The sequence below is a fragment of the Chiloscyllium plagiosum genome, chromosome 7 (assembly GCF_004010195.1).
Source record: "Chiloscyllium plagiosum isolate BGI_BamShark_2017 chromosome 7, ASM401019v2, whole genome shotgun sequence".
In the NCBI taxonomy this organism is placed as follows: domain Eukaryota; kingdom Metazoa; phylum Chordata; class Chondrichthyes; order Orectolobiformes; family Hemiscylliidae; genus Chiloscyllium; species Chiloscyllium plagiosum.
In genome coordinates, this window is record NC_057716.1 from 15,683,854 (window position 1) to 15,699,310 (window position 15,457).

The 15,457-nt window shown below is 45.1% G+C and overlaps 1 long non-coding RNA gene and 1 pseudogene across 1 annotated transcript; both read right to left on the minus strand.

The window, feature by feature from the left end:
* Nucleotides 1-316: 316 nt before the first annotated feature.
* LOC122551352 lies at nt 317-4,393 on the minus strand. Its single transcript, XR_006312080.1, has 3 exons — nt 4,201-4,393; nt 3,079-3,209; nt 317-1,684 (listed from the first exon to the last, which is right to left on the minus strand). It is a non-coding gene; the product is annotated as an uncharacterized LOC122551352 (long non-coding RNA).
* A 3,528-nt stretch (nt 4,394-7,921) lies between these two features.
* On the minus strand, nt 7,922-8,040 carry LOC122552075 (annotated as a pseudogene).
* Nucleotides 8,041-15,457: the final 7,417 nt, after the last annotated feature.

Here is a 15,457-nt window from a genome sequence, read left to right on the forward strand (position 1 = left end):
CTTTAGCATTGTGTCTCTTTGAAATTCCTTAACATACTTCGAGGTGCAACATTCCATAACCTCTCTCAAAGCTGTGTTCAATTAACACAGGAATTTTCCAAACAGTCACTGAATTGCATTCTCAGTTACCTTTGGCTTGTACATTCTTCTTTCAAAAAAGCCTGCCTTACTTAAAAGTCTAATAAGGAGTTAAGCAATGCAGGGCCATGATCTGTGGTCATGGCAAAATGAATCACAAACGGTAAGTTTGCAGGTACAGCAAATAATCAGGAAAGCCAATTGAATGTTATGTTCTATTGCAAGGAGAACTGAATGCAAGAGTAGTAAAGTTATGCTTCAATTGTATATTGCACTAGTGAAACAAGATCTGGAGGACTGCGTCTAATAATGGTCACTGTGCTTAGGGAAAGTTGTTAATGCATTGGAAGCAATTCAGAGAAGGTTTACTAAATTAATACCTAGAATGAGTAGATTACCTTATGAGGAATGGCTAGGCATGACAGACATGTATTCGGAGTTTAGAAGAGTCAGGGGTAATTTTATTGAAATGTATAGGATCCTAAGTTGACAGGACTGGGTGAGATGTGGGAGAATCTAAAACTAGGGATCTCAGTTTAAAAGCAAAGTGCTGCAAATGTAAACAGAGATGAGCAAACATGTTTCCTCTCAGTGGGTTGAGAGTCTTCGAAATTCCCTTCCTGAAAAGGCAGTGGCTGCAGATACTTTAAATATTTTTAAGGTTTAATTAGCTAGATTAACAGGGATTGAAAGATTATTGGGAGTATGCAGGAACGTAGAGTCGAGGTTAAAATCAAATCAGCCACAATCACATTAAATGGTGGTTCAAGGGCCAAGTGGCCTATTGTCATTCCTTGCTCCAATGTTCATGATTTCTCCTGTCTCTGTCTCTCAGGAACTCACATTTGTTCTCAGTGATTTTCCCCTTTTTATCGACCTGCAGAAACCTTTACTATCTGTTTTGTGTCACTAACTATGTTATTCTCTTTTGTCCCTCATTATCAATTGCTTGATTATCATTTGCTGGATTTTAAAATCCCCCCGTTCTCTTCTACAATCACTGATGAACGTAAATACCAATCAAGAAAGCCTCATCTAAAAAAATCGTCAAAATTTTTGACTTGGTGTATGCAAAGTTCACTGTTCAATTTACAAGGCACTCATCCTCTGAGCATCAGTCAGCCTCATCCATCATCAAAACACTCACTGTGCGAAATGAGATGTAATCCTAACTGTCCTCTCCCATACTGAAGGATGAACAAAACAAGCAGTGGTAAGATATGCTACCAACAGTCAGGCTGAAAAAATGAGACAATTCCTCATCCTGTACAAGATGTTAAACCATGCCTTATGAAAGAGAGGGAGGTCAATTCAAAAGGAAATTGGTTAATTTCTTTCATATAGCTATTAGTTGTTACAGGGTTTGGGAGTTCAATGGTTGTAGTACACAACGTGGCATAAAGAGAAATGGAGAAAATTTCATACACCACCTTGGCCAAGCAGCTTATTTCCTCCCTCTCTAAGCACCATGTGCTGAAAGGGCACTAGGAATCATGGACCTCTGTGCTGGCCTAATGTTATCCTTGGTGAGATATTGCAGTGAGTTGTCGTGTCTTCTGCAATTGGCTGACCAGGAATCTGTCCCACTCTGTCCAGTCACCTTGGCCTACAGGGAAGGATTTATGAGTTAATGGTCCACTTGTCTGGCCACATCACAAATACATCTTCCTTGTCCATCAAGTCTTGGACAGAAACACTAATGAAACGAGCCTCGGGGCTTAACACAGGGATTTTACAATGACACCACAAGACCTCCACAGTTTATTTAAAGAATTTGAATGAGACTGTTTGTAGTTCTCAGAGTGTCAAGGTTAAAACTTAATGCAAACAAGGAGGCTGTGGGATTGCTGGTAAGGCAGAGAGATGTGGCTGGAATTGTGAGGGATTGATGATGAAGTTGGGGAAATTAATGGGACAGAGTCAACATTTTGCACGTTCACGCAGTATGAAAATATAGGTAATCAACTACAATAGCACTAATGCCTCTGAGATGAGAAGTAACATGTTTAACCATTTCTAAAGAGACTCATGTACATAATCCATGCTGACAATTCTGCACTGTATTGAGAGAGTGTTGCGATGTTGGAGATGCTGTCTTATACAAGACAAATGGGGTGGCATGGTGGCTCAGTGGTTAGCACTGCTGCTTCACAGCACTAGGGGCTCAGGTTCAATTCCACCTGTGAGCGACTGTCTTTGTGGAGGTTTCATATTTACACTATGTCTCTGTGGGTTTATTCTGGATGCTCCAGTTTCCTCCCACAGTCCAAAGATGTGCAGGTTAGGTGTATTGGCCAAGTTAAATTGCCCACAGTGTCCACAGGGATGTGCAGGCTAGATAGGTTAGCATAGGAAATTCAAGGTTACAGGAATGGGGTGGGATGCTTTTTGGAGGGACAGTGTGGGCTCAATGGGCTGAATGGCCTGCTTCCACACTGCAGGACTTCTATGATTCTAACAAGTAAAGTTTATTGGTACCCTGATCATTATTTATCCTTTGTGAAGATCCCTTTTGTTATACTGCTCGAGGACACTTTGAATGGCTTTTCTCATTTGACCACAATGATTTGAAAATTATATATTTTTCAATTTGGTGAGTAACTAGCTGTTTACTCACTGTGATCATGAAGGAATATATAGGTTTTCTTGAGTTTAATAAAGAAAAGAGGTTTATTTGTTACATCAAAACAAATCTAAGTGAAATAATAAACGGATGCAATTTTCCTGCACACATTCAAAGTTCACACACAAACAACTACAATTTACAGGATAGGCTGGCCAAATTAGAGTCGCTGAAATAAGTAAAAAGAAAATGCAAGTGTGTAATTCAGTGACTCAAATGGCATCAGGCCAAATTCGATGGTCTCAGGGCTTTCAGTTGAAAAGTGTAAATAATGAATTTGTTCTTTTCTGGGAGAGGTTAGCGCTGGGTTGAATGCTTAAAAGCAAACCCCACCTGCAGCATGGTGATCATATTCAGCAAAAAGAAATAAAGCTTACCAGGTTGGTTGGAGAGAACGAGGGAGGGAGGGAGGCTGGAGTGCCACTCCCCAAACCATTCCCCCCCTGCCATCCCTCACTTGGGACCTTCTCTCTAACTTGCTTGTCTTCAGTTCTGCTGAGAAAACATGCTGAAAGCACGAAAAGGATTGCTTTGTCATGTGATATGCCTTCTTCAAAATCCAGGGCTATCTAAATAAGATCTTTGTCTGCCCATTCCCAGGGTGACTTGGTTAGCATGAGTCTTGAAAGCTACCTTATTCAGAGTCCCATTGTCAAACTGATTAGTCATAATGGACTATCTCAAATAGGTGAATACATCATCTGCCAGTGGGACAAGAGAAGTGAGTCCTGCACACTCCCCTGAGGCCATACCATTGATGAGTTTTGCAAACAGACTTTCTCCGGTCAAATAAATAGGAGTGGAGAACATATAGGCATATAAATTGGTGTAACTATATCTGGCTATATCCTCAATTCATCTTTATGTTTCCATAAAGTCTGTTTTTAAAAAGCTCAGAATAAAAATCATTGTCTGACATAAGCACTTCTTGACACCTTAAAGAACAAAGAAAATCAACAAATATTTATATTTTGTGGACATTGTGAGTATATTGATTGCCAAGTTTCTCCATAGTGAAGCAGGGACTATATTTAAAAATTAATTGTTTGGATATGAAGCAACTTGGGGCGGTCTGAATTAATGAGAGGCGATATATAAATGTAGATTGTTTCTCCAAATAAGCCCCAACTTTGCAATCAGAGGTGGGGTGGGAGTATCACGCTGAAACATAGGAGGCCCCTGTTTGAGCCCGTGGAAAGGTAAGTTGTTGGAGCAAAATGCGTTGCCTTTCTTAATATATCTTCATGGAAGTGAGGACAGGCAACACAAACACATAGTGCAAGAAGTGGAACTTTGTTTCATCCCATGGGGCTTAGAATTAATTCTCCCAAAGTTAAAGAAGTCATTTGGTTCGATCCCAAGGAAACGACTCACTTGTTAAAAAGACCTTTCCACTCGCTTCAATGTTAGTTTCTTGTACCATGCAGAATTCACATGCCCAGTTATTTGAAGGTCAGTGTTGAATAAAGTACATTGTGGATCTCTCAAAACACACTCACCTGCAATACTGCTTCGCATTTCACTGAACCAGGACAGTGAATTCAGCTGAGAACAAAGCAGGCTACTGTGTTCTACATCGAATCAGTACAATTTACAGAGCATGTCAGCTGACACATGGATAGCATTACCATCATTATTCTGTACAATACTTCTGGTATCTGGGCAGATGAGTTGTGGAAAATTCACACACAAGCAATTTGTCTGCTTGTTAGGGCCCATCAGACTGAGTACAGCCCTCATGCTAGCTGAAAGCTTGAAATGTAAACAGTTCTCGTAAAGGCAAAAGTGATTGCATTATGCAAGTGCATTACGTCAGTGCTTACGTTCTCTGACTCTCCTCTTTCCTTCAGGCTGTGCTGTGTGCAATGGCACAGCTCCACAGGTTGCAAGCTTCACTAAAGTGCGCAATCTTAGTGTCACTGATCGGAGTGGGGAGGGAAATATATCCTGTCCTTACCTCCAATACTTTAGTCAGGCATCACCACATCAGAAACAGGAACTGTTTCCAGTTTATTTCCCTCTCTGATTCACCAGTGTCGACGTCAGTTGTGGTGTCAATTCAGGTAATACCAAGACATTGGGCCTAGCATATTTCGACATGGTCTCTAAATTTTACCAACGTGCCCCATAATTCTTATTGCTCGTTTGGTTTCTCGGCTTGCCTGGATATCCTGAACATGGGGGTGACCATTCCCACATGGTTAATGCACTGAACAGACCACTGCGTCAGAATGTCTCTTGCTTGTCTTCTAGAGTGCGTTCTCTACTCATGATGGAACAAGGGCGGCCTCATATGTGTTAAGAAGAGCTTCTTGAAGAAGATCAGATTTGACCTCAACAAATGTGGAGCGTGAGCACTGGACCACCAGAAATACTATGAATGAATTTGCCCGTGTGTCCTACAATACTAAAGTGGTCAAATCAATACAACCACAAGCCAGTAGCAATAGAGTACAGCCCCAACTTGATTAAGAACAAAATTATAATCATTTTTAATACTAAACTGATCTTTAATACAACGGCCCCTCAACATTACAATACTTCCTGAGTCTCCTGTAGATTTATACAGTCACTCTCTCCTTGGCTCTGTTTTTGGGTCTGAAAAGCTGCTTTTTCCCTCTGTCTCCCTTGACGATCAACTAGTCCTCAGTGCCTCAGACAATTCCAGGGATTTCCAAGACTGAGGCCTGCAGGTGAATCCTGTTTCTATATCTTTTAGATGGTTTTCTGGAACTTTCCGTAGTTCTGGTTAATCAAGGAGGTACGCATAATAGCTTGAAACTAGAGTCAAAAAGTGTGGTGCTGGAAAAACACAGCCGGTCAGGAAGCATCCAAGTAGCCGGAGAGTCAACGTTTCAGGCATAAGCTCTTCATCAGGAATCTGGGGCGGGAGAAGTTCAAGTGCTGCGTTGGAGAGTTGGATCTGGGATGAGATGGAGGGAGGAGAGATGAGGAAACTGGTGAAATCCACATTGATCCCAAGTGGTTGGAAGGTCCCAAGGTGGAAGATGAGGTGTTCTTCCTCCAGGCATCGGGTGGCTTGGATTTGGTGGTGCAAGAAGCCCATGACTTGCCTGTTCTTGGCGGAGTAGAAGGGAGAGTAGAAGTGGTCGGCCACAGGGCGGTGAGGATGTTTGGTGCGTGTGTTCCAGAGATATTTCCCAAAATGTTCTGCAATTTGGTGTCCTGTCTCCCCAGTGTAGGGGAGACCCCATCGAGATCAGTGGACATGGTAGATGAGGTGTTTGGAGGTACAGAAAAATATCTGCTGGATGTGGAAGGATCCTTTAGGACCTTGAATGGAGGTGAGGGGTGAGGTGTGGGCGCAGGTTTTACACCGCTTGAAGTGGCAAGGGAAGGTGCCAGGGATGGAGGGTGGATTGGATGGGTGGGGGGGATGGGCGTGGACCTAATGAGGGTGTCACTAGGGGATTGGTCTCTGCAGGATGCTGATCGGAGTGGGGAGGGAAATATATCTCTGATGGTAGGGTCTGATTGTAGGTGGCGGAAATGTTGGAGAATGATGTGTTGTATCTGGAGAGTGGAGGGGTGAAAGGTGAGGACGGAGTGGGTTCTGTTTTTGTTGCAATTGGAGAGATGGGGTTCAAGGGCAGAGGTGCGGGAAGTAGAAGAGATGCACTGGAGGGCATCATTGACCACATGGGAGAGGAAGTGGTCCTTGAAGGAGGAAGTCATCTGGGATGTACTGGAGTGGAATTGTTCCTCCTGGGAGCAGATACAGTGGAGGTGGAGGAATTGGCGATAAGGGTAACCTTTCTACCAAGGGGAAAGTGAGGACTGCAGATGCTGGAGATCAGAGCTGAAAAATGTGTTGCTGGAAAAGCGCAGCAGGTCAGGCAGCATCCAAGGAGCAGGAGAATTGACATTTCGGGCATAAGCCATTCTTCAGGCCCGAAACGTCGATTCTCCTGCTCCTTGGATGCTGCCTGACCTGTTGCGCTTTTCCAGCAACACATTTTTCAGCTTTCTACCGAGGGGCAGTAGTCCAGGTAGCTGTCAGAGTCGGTGGCTTTGTAGTGGATGTCCGTGTTGAGTCGGATGCCGCAAATGGAGATTCAGAGATCCAGGATGGGGAGGGAGGTTTCTAAGATGGTCCAGGTGAGCTTGAGGTCACGGTAGAAGGTATTCGTGAAGTTGATGAACTGTTCAACCTTCTCATGGGAGCACAGCAATGTAGCAGAGGAAAAGGTGGGGAATGGTGTCGGTGTAACTGCAGAAGATAGACTGTTCCACGTATCTGACAAAGAGGCAGGCATAGCTGGGGCCCATACAGATGTCCAGGGCTACCCCTTTGGTCTGAAGGAAGTAGACGGATTCGAAGGAGACGTTGTTGAGGTGAGGACCAGTTAAGTCAATCGAATGAGTGTGTCAGTGGAGGGGTACTGGACGGGGGGGGCAACCACACAGGATCAATGTGGATTTCACCAGTTTCCTCATCTCCCCTGCCCCCACCTTATCCCAGTTCCAATCCTCCAACTCAGCACCACCCTCTTGAACTGTCCTACCTGTGCATCTTCCTGCCCACCTATCTGCTCCAAACTCGGCTCTGACCTATCACCATCTCCCCCCCGCCCCCCCTATTTATCTCTTAGCCCCCTTGGGTCCTCTCCCTCCCCCGACAACGTTCCTAATGAAGGGCTTATGTCTGGTGTGCAGGTTTTGTGATTTCAGAGTTTCACTTAGCCAATGTACCTAGCATCCCTTGCTGTTTGGCCAAGTTAGCAATCTAATCTGTGTTTTAGCAACCATGAGGCTGCTACAATCTACAATGGTGAGCCCTGCTCCACCACAGTATAAGTAGCTTTGAAACAAAACATATAATGAAGACTCAAGATGAGCCAAAAGAAACCTCAAGCTCAACGAGTTGACCTTCTCTAAAGATATATTTGTTATTCATAGATGAAACATGACAGAGTTCATGGGTGTATTGAGTTGTGGCTCCATTCTCGTTAATTTTTTTTCAAGATTCCCAACAATGTGGAAAGAGGCCCTTCGGCCCAACTAGTCCACACTGACCTCTGAAGAGTAACCCACCCAGACCCATTTCTCATATTTACCTCTAACTACACTGCACCTAACACGCAGACACAGGGAGAATATGCAAACTCCACATAGACAGTCGCCCGAGGCTGGAATCGAACCCGGGTCCCTGGCTCTGTGAGGCAGCAGTGCTAATGACTGAGCCATCGTGCCCCCCTAAGCCTACTGCACCTGGTATTCCCAGGCAGAATCCCATCCTAGCACTAACCAGGCCTGAGTCTGCTTAGCTTCCAAGATCAGACGAAATCGGGCGTTTTCAAACTAGTATGGCCGTAGGCATCATTCTAGTTAACATTTGAATCAACCTGTTATGACACACAACTAAAGCAGATGGGACTTGAACTTGGACCTTCTAGCCCTGAGGTAAGGACACTACCACTGCACTCTTTGTAGCTCTATTTTATTCGCACTTAATAAAGCTAATTGTAACTGAACCCCATTAAATAAATTGCAGAACCTATAGACCCATCATCAGTCAAGTGACTATCTGACAACTAATTGCCAATGTGGACTCTGGATTTTGGAGAAGTTTTTGCTTCTGTATAATGTTTCTCCTTTGTCCTTATGTATCTGTTTCCATTTGTGCTGTCTTGCACTGACTTCAACCCTATCCTTTGCAGCCTCTCTTTTTCCCTCTGACATTTCTTTTTCTCTCTATCCGTCCCTCCCTCCATTCTAGGATTCCTTGGCAAGCTGCCAGTTTTTACATTTATAGCAGTAGTTTGGGATTGATGGGACTTATCAACAAGCAATAATAAGCCATTAAAGATCATTGCAGATCTGAAGAGTTGTGTATTCAATCAGCAGTTCAAATCTGATGCAGCAAACAGAATCAAGTTTCCTTGGGTTTCAGGAGCCTGAAGTTGAGACGATCGTGTGGATCTTGCGACTGCACTTGTCAGCAGCCAGCCTCGCAGCACAATCCTCTGGGCAATAGTCTTCTGTAAAGGACTGTGCTCAGGTTCCTGATACTGATGGTGCAATCAGAGGGTCAGTTATTCTGTAGCCTAGGCAATGTGGAGAGAAGCGATATGAAGGGCTTTTGCCCGAAACGTCGATTTTGCCTATCCTCGGATGCTGCCTGAATTGCTGTGCTCTTCCAGCACCACTGATCCAGAATGTGGAGAGGTCATCCAAACCCCACTGTCTTCCAGAACAGGGCTGCATTGCAACCTCTGAAATCCGACAAAATTGTAAGGATGCAAGGGAAGCCTCACCACAAGATGGGACATGAGCCACAATGGCTATTTATCATCCATTTATGCCCCATCACCAGGGCGTGAACCCTCCAGCTATGACAGCTTCCCTCACCCCTCACCTGCCTCCACAGTAGGGCAGCAGGGTTTGAGTGATTCCCCAAACGCACTTTGGTATGTTAACCACTTTAATTGGTTCTCCATCTCCATGTGGCAGACAGACAATCCTATTACCAGGAGAATGTGAGGCCTTTGGATGATGGAGACCAGAGTTGGAAAGTGTGGTGCTGGAAGAATACAGCAGTTCAGGCAGCATCTGAGGAGCAGGAGAGCAACAAAATGTACATTCCTGACGAAGGGCTTATGTCCAAAACATCAATTCTCTTGCTTCTCGGGTGCTGCCTGACCTGCTATGCTTTTCCTGCACCACACTTTTCAATCCTATTACCTGTCCAACCCTGGGACTGTTTGACTCTAGTAGAATGAGGAAGCACAATTGGTCATGTTCAGATTATGGAGGCCGTGCAGTTTTGAATTTGTAATCACTTGAATCAAGCAATCTATGAGCGACAGCAGCATGAGGGGAACACATTTGCAGGCATTACTCAGTACCTTGTTGAGTAGTATGCAGTCAGGCTGAGAGACTGCTCACTTTGAATGATCTAATGGATGCCAGATTTCCTGCTAGTTTTAGTGGTGTCTGAATCATTTACTGCTTTATCTGTTTGTTCAGTCATAGAGTTGTAATGCTGCAGCACTTGGGTTTCGCATCTAAAGAACTTTTGCACAAATCTTTGGAAATGGCTTAAAAAAAAACAGGCTTCACTACATAATGGAAGGTCGACACCACTTATTCACAGCTCAGTTTCTGCTGCATTAGGAAAAGCAGTTCTCTCTCTCTCTCGAGCCTTCATTTGATTAAAGGGAGCAGGGAAAGAGTCTTTTAAAAATTTGCAACACAACCGGTTTAGTTGAGCCGCTCCTCCCTGTTAATGATCCTAAATGTCTTCCCAGTCTGACAGCTCTGATAACCTGATTCTGACCCGAGTACCAGGCAATGAAAACCCACAAGCAGCATTCCTAGTCAGTGAGCCAACATGTGGGTTGAAACTGTGAATGTTCCCAGTGTCAATCCACCAATCACACGGACTCGTCTCCCCAGATTACTGACACACAGCCTTCCCAATTGCCATTTTTAGTTGACCTTCTTGAAAAAAATATAAATTATTCTGAGATGAAACATGGCAGAGTTAACAGATGTAGTAAGCTGGAGCCCCATTCTATTTAATATTTGAATCAACCACTTATGACACACAACCAGGGAAGGAGGACTTGAAGTTGGGCCTTCTAGCCCAGAGGTAAGGATACTACCCTGGCACCCATGGTAGCTCTATTTTATTCACCTAAGTACAACATACTGAACCCCCATTAAATAAACTGCAGAATTTAGAGAGAAAACTGAATGCACTCGGGGGTGAATTTGGTCCCTGCCAATAGATTGACATGGATGCAGGAGATTCTTTTTCCAAGTACTGATTCTTTAACTAATGTACTCCATAGGTGGAATTACATTTGACAGAGAATTTTAATCCTTCCCTTCATGAAACAGACCTGATCTATTGTTTGCTTCTTGGCCTACATTCTGGTCTGGCCAGCACAAGGATGTGGTCAAATTTAGAGGAACTTTCTCTTGTTGTCCAAAATAGAATGCTTTCAGGAAAAGCCATTATTTTGTCATCCATGGAGCAAATGACAGTGCCATGTTGCACTTTTAATGACCTGCTGTTTTCCTCTTTCCGGGGAGTCCCTGCAGCCAAAAATCCGGTGATCATCCAACATTGAACTGAGGGGCTAGAAGAGCATAACTGCACCCCATTGTGTTAACTGCTGAAGGGTTGCTATGAGCTGTGAAACAAAAATACTTGTTGCTGTGCCTTGTTGGGTAGCACTGTTGCCTCATTGTGAAAGGCAGTGGGTTTAAGCCTCCCTCCTGAGTCTCTAGCACTGAAGCCTGGACCGATGCACTAGTGTAGTGCTGCACTGTTGGAGGTGTTGTCTTTCAGTTCGGATGTTAAATCAAGGTCTGCCCTCCCAGGTGTTAGTAAAAGGTCACGTGGCAATAGTTTGAAGAGGAGACATGGTGTTCTCCCTGCATGCCTGTCCAAACGTTATCCCTCAGCAAACATCACAAAAGCAAGTGATCTGGTCAAAGTCACCATTGCTGTTTATGTGAGACTCCTGGGTGCAAGTTAGTTGCCATGCTTCCTACTGATGGTCGCTACCTCTGCCAGGAAATCTGCTGTCTGATTATGTCACACTTATCTGTCTTTCACTTCCTCATACAACTCCTGTGGCTCATCTGTAAACATTCTGTAACATTCCTCATCCAAACCTTTCTCTGCTGCCCTCTACCTTAAGACCAGAAGAAAGCTGAACAAGAGTAGGCCATTCAGCCCCTGGAGCCTGCTCCTCAATTTAGATTAGATTAGATTCCCTACAGTGTGGAAACAGGCCCTTCGGCCCAACAAGTCCACACCGACCCTCTGAAGAGTAACCCACTCAGACCCATTTCCCTCTGACTAATGCACCTAATACTACAGGCAATTTAGCATGGCCAATTCACCTGACCTGCACATCCTTGGGACTGTGGGAGGAAACCGGAGCACCCAGAGGAAACCCGCACAGATACGGGGAGAACTTACAAACTCCACACAGACAGTCACCCAAGGCTGGGATCGAACCTGGGACCCTGGCACTGTGAGGCAGCAGTACTAACCACTGAGCCGCTGTGCTGCCCTAAATTCATCATATGATACTGGATTCCGACAGTAAATATTTCACGCACTGTAGATCATTTTAGGACATCATGGGTCATGAAAGGGGCAATTCTTCCTTTCTGTTTGTGGCTCCAAATGAAACATTATTTAACTATGCCAGTTAAATAGGTGTAGGCAGAAAAACCATTGTGGGTTATAGTGAATGGAACAGGCTAACGTGATTCATTCTCTGAAACAAACCATATAAACTCATTGAGTTTCTCTTCCAGACTGATGTGTGCCAATGGTCTGTAGATAACAGCATGTCAAATCTGGATGAGGCAAATCCTCAGGGGGATATAAGTTATTAGTACATTTTTCCTCTTAAAGTAAATCAGTGGAGGTGAACAGGGGTATATTGGAAAACATCCAACAGAGTGCAACATTCATTTCAATATATCCACCCAAATTAATTAACAAAAACAAAGGGCTGCCTGGGGCAATTGACCGGATCCAATACCAGTAAAAAGCTGAGGATAATTGGTTTTATCTAAAGTAAAGATCGAGGGAGTTAGCCAAATCCCTCAATGCTTAAAACCCATTTCAGAGTACCCAAAACAGGAGTGGAGAGATGATAATGAATCTTTATCATTTCAGCTCCGTCAGGTCACTGAAGCAATGGGTATGTTTGACTGTCTGATGACTGCAGCCTAGGGAACAGTGATGGAAAGGAAAACATTGTCTGTGCTCCAACGTCTGCATCAAGTGACATTGTTGCAAAGGTGGAGGTTAAAGGACCAATAATGTGTTATCCTCCATTTTGAGAATCAAAAATGCATGTCTGTGATTTCAGTGAAGTGTTTTGGAATGTTTTTCGATATTAAATAAAACTTTCTCTCTCTCTCTCTCTCCCTGTCTTTCTCTATATCTCTCTTTCTATCCCTTTTTCTTTCTATTCCCCCTCTTTATCTCTATCTCTCTCTCTCCGTTTCGCTCTGTCCCCCATTCTATTTCTCTCTAACTCTCTCTCTCTGTACCATTATCTCTCTATTCCCCTCTCTATTTTGCTCTATCCCTCTTTCTCTGTATCCCTATCTATCTATCTATCTATATTCCTCTCTCTTTATTTTACTCTATCCCTCTCACTCTCAATCCCTATTTCTCTCTATCTCTTTATCCCTCTCTCTATCCCCACTCTCTATCCCTGTCTCTTTCTATCTCATTCTCTATCACTCTCTATCCCTGCCTCTTGCTACCTCAATTTCTCTCTCTATCTATACCTCTATCTCCTCCTCTATTGCTCTCCAGTGATGTAGTTGACTCTTTACTGCACTCTGAAACAGCCAGACGGAGGCTGTCAATAGTGTTCTAGAAAGTGCCTCCCCCACACATTTCCAAGGATCAGTTAGAGATGGGAAAATGAGACGGGGCTCATCAGCAATGACCCCAGTATTGTACATAGAAAATGGAAGAAAATATAGTCTTATATGAAATGAGCCTTTGGATTGGATGCAAATAAGATTTACAAAAGATGACCTCAGTTTAAGGAGAGAGCAGAAAGATTTAAAAAGGACCTGAGGGGTAACTTTTTCATGCAGAGAGTGGTGCGTGTATGGAATCAGCTGCCAGAGGAAGTGGTATAATTACAATTTAAAAGGCATCGGGATGGGTATATGAATGGGACGAGTTTAGAGGGTTATGGGACAAATGCTGGCAAGTGGGACTAAGTCAGATTGAGATGACTGGTCAGTTCAGACTGGTCAGTTCACCGTGTAACTCTATGAGTTCATATATGTGATTCATCAATGGAATGCATAATAGGGTGACAGCCGCTCATCGGCTTCAATTGCTCGCACTCAGTGTTAGACAACTGAGGATTTCAAAGCCCATGGCAGGACTTTGAAAAAAAGTACTTGAGAAAACATTTTTATACCATGAGTTGTTATGGTATGGAATGCACTGCCTTGAAATATGGTGGAGGCAGGTTCAATTGAGGAATTAAAGAGGCCACTGGATGGTTATTTAGACTGTAATGGGATGGAGGGATGGGGAGAAGGAAGGAGATTGGTACTGGGTAATCCCCTGGAGGGGAACACCACCCCTGCTCTTGACTCCAACCCCATTCCCAGCACCACCACACCCACTCCAGTTACAGGCTCCGCCCCATTCCCAGCTCCACACCTCCATCAGGCCCGAGCTCCCAGCCCTGCTGCGTTTTCACCGTTCCCTCAGACCTCCACCTCACTGAGTACGAACGATCAGTCCTCAGCAAAGGACTCACCCACGCATCAATTAATTTAATACACGCCGTGACATTGAACACTTCTTCCGCCGCCTTTGCCTCAGTGTTTACTTTCACAATCAGGATTCCCGCTCACCTTCCGAGGACCCCTTTGCCTGCCTCCAACACACTCCATCAACCTGGACACCCTGTGCTGGCCTATTACCTGCCCTCGACCTCTTCATTTCCAACTGCCGCCGGGACATGAACCGCCTCAACCTGTCTACCCCCCTCCCCCACTGCAACCTCTCACCCTCACAACGCGCAGCCCTCCAGTCCCTCTGCTCCAATCCCAACCTCATCATCAAACCAGTGGATACAGGGGATGCAGTGGTAGTCTGGCGCACTGACCTCTACACCACTGAAGCCAGGCACCAACTCGAAGACACCTCCTCCTACCGCCCCATCACCAAACCATCATCTCCCAGACCATACAGAACCTCATCACCTCAGGAGATCTCCCACCCACAGCTTCCAACCTTATAGTCCAGGAATCCCGCACTGCCCGCTTCTACCTCCTTCCCAAGATCCACACGCCTGACCACCCTGGCCGACCCATTGTCTCAGCATGCTCTTGCCCCACTGAACTCATCTCTCCCTACCTCGACACTGTCCTATCCTCCCAGTCCACATACTCCCCACATACGTTCGAGACACCACCCATTTTTCCGTTTCCCCGGCCCCCAACACATTATCTTCACCATGGATATCCAATCCCTCTACACCTCCATCCGCAATGACCAGGGCCTCCATGCCCTCCGTTTCTTCCTCTCCCGACGTCCCCAACAGTACCCTTCCACTGACACTCTCATTCGTTTAGCTGAACTGGTCCTCACGCTTAACAATTTCTCCTTCAAATCCTCCCACTTCCTCCAGACAAAGGGGTAGCCATGGGCACCCGTATGGGCCCCAGCTATGCCTGTCTCTTTGTTGGCTACATAGAACAGTCCATCTTCCGTAGTTACACTGGCACCACTCCCCACCTCTTCCTCCGCCACATTGATGACTACATTGGTGCCACCTCGTGCTCCCGCGAGGAGGTTGAGCAATTCATCAACTTCCCCAATGCATTCCACCCTGACTTTAAATTTACCTGGACCATCTCTGATACCTCCCTCTCCTTCCTGGACCTCTCCATCTCCATTAATGATGACCGACTTGACACCGACATTTTTTACAAACCCACCAACTCCCACAGCTACCTGGATTACACCTCTTCCCACCCTACCTCCTGCAAAAATGGCATCCCGTGTTCCCAATTCCTCTGCCACCGCTGTATCTGCTCCCAGGAGGACCAGTTCCGCCACAGAACACACCAGATGGCCTCCTTCTTTAGAGACAGCAATTTCCCTTCCCACGTGGTTAAAGATGCCCTCCAATGCATCTCGTCCACATCCTGCACCTCCGCCCTCAGACTCCACCCCTCCAACCATAACAAGGACAGAACCCCCCTGGTGCTCAC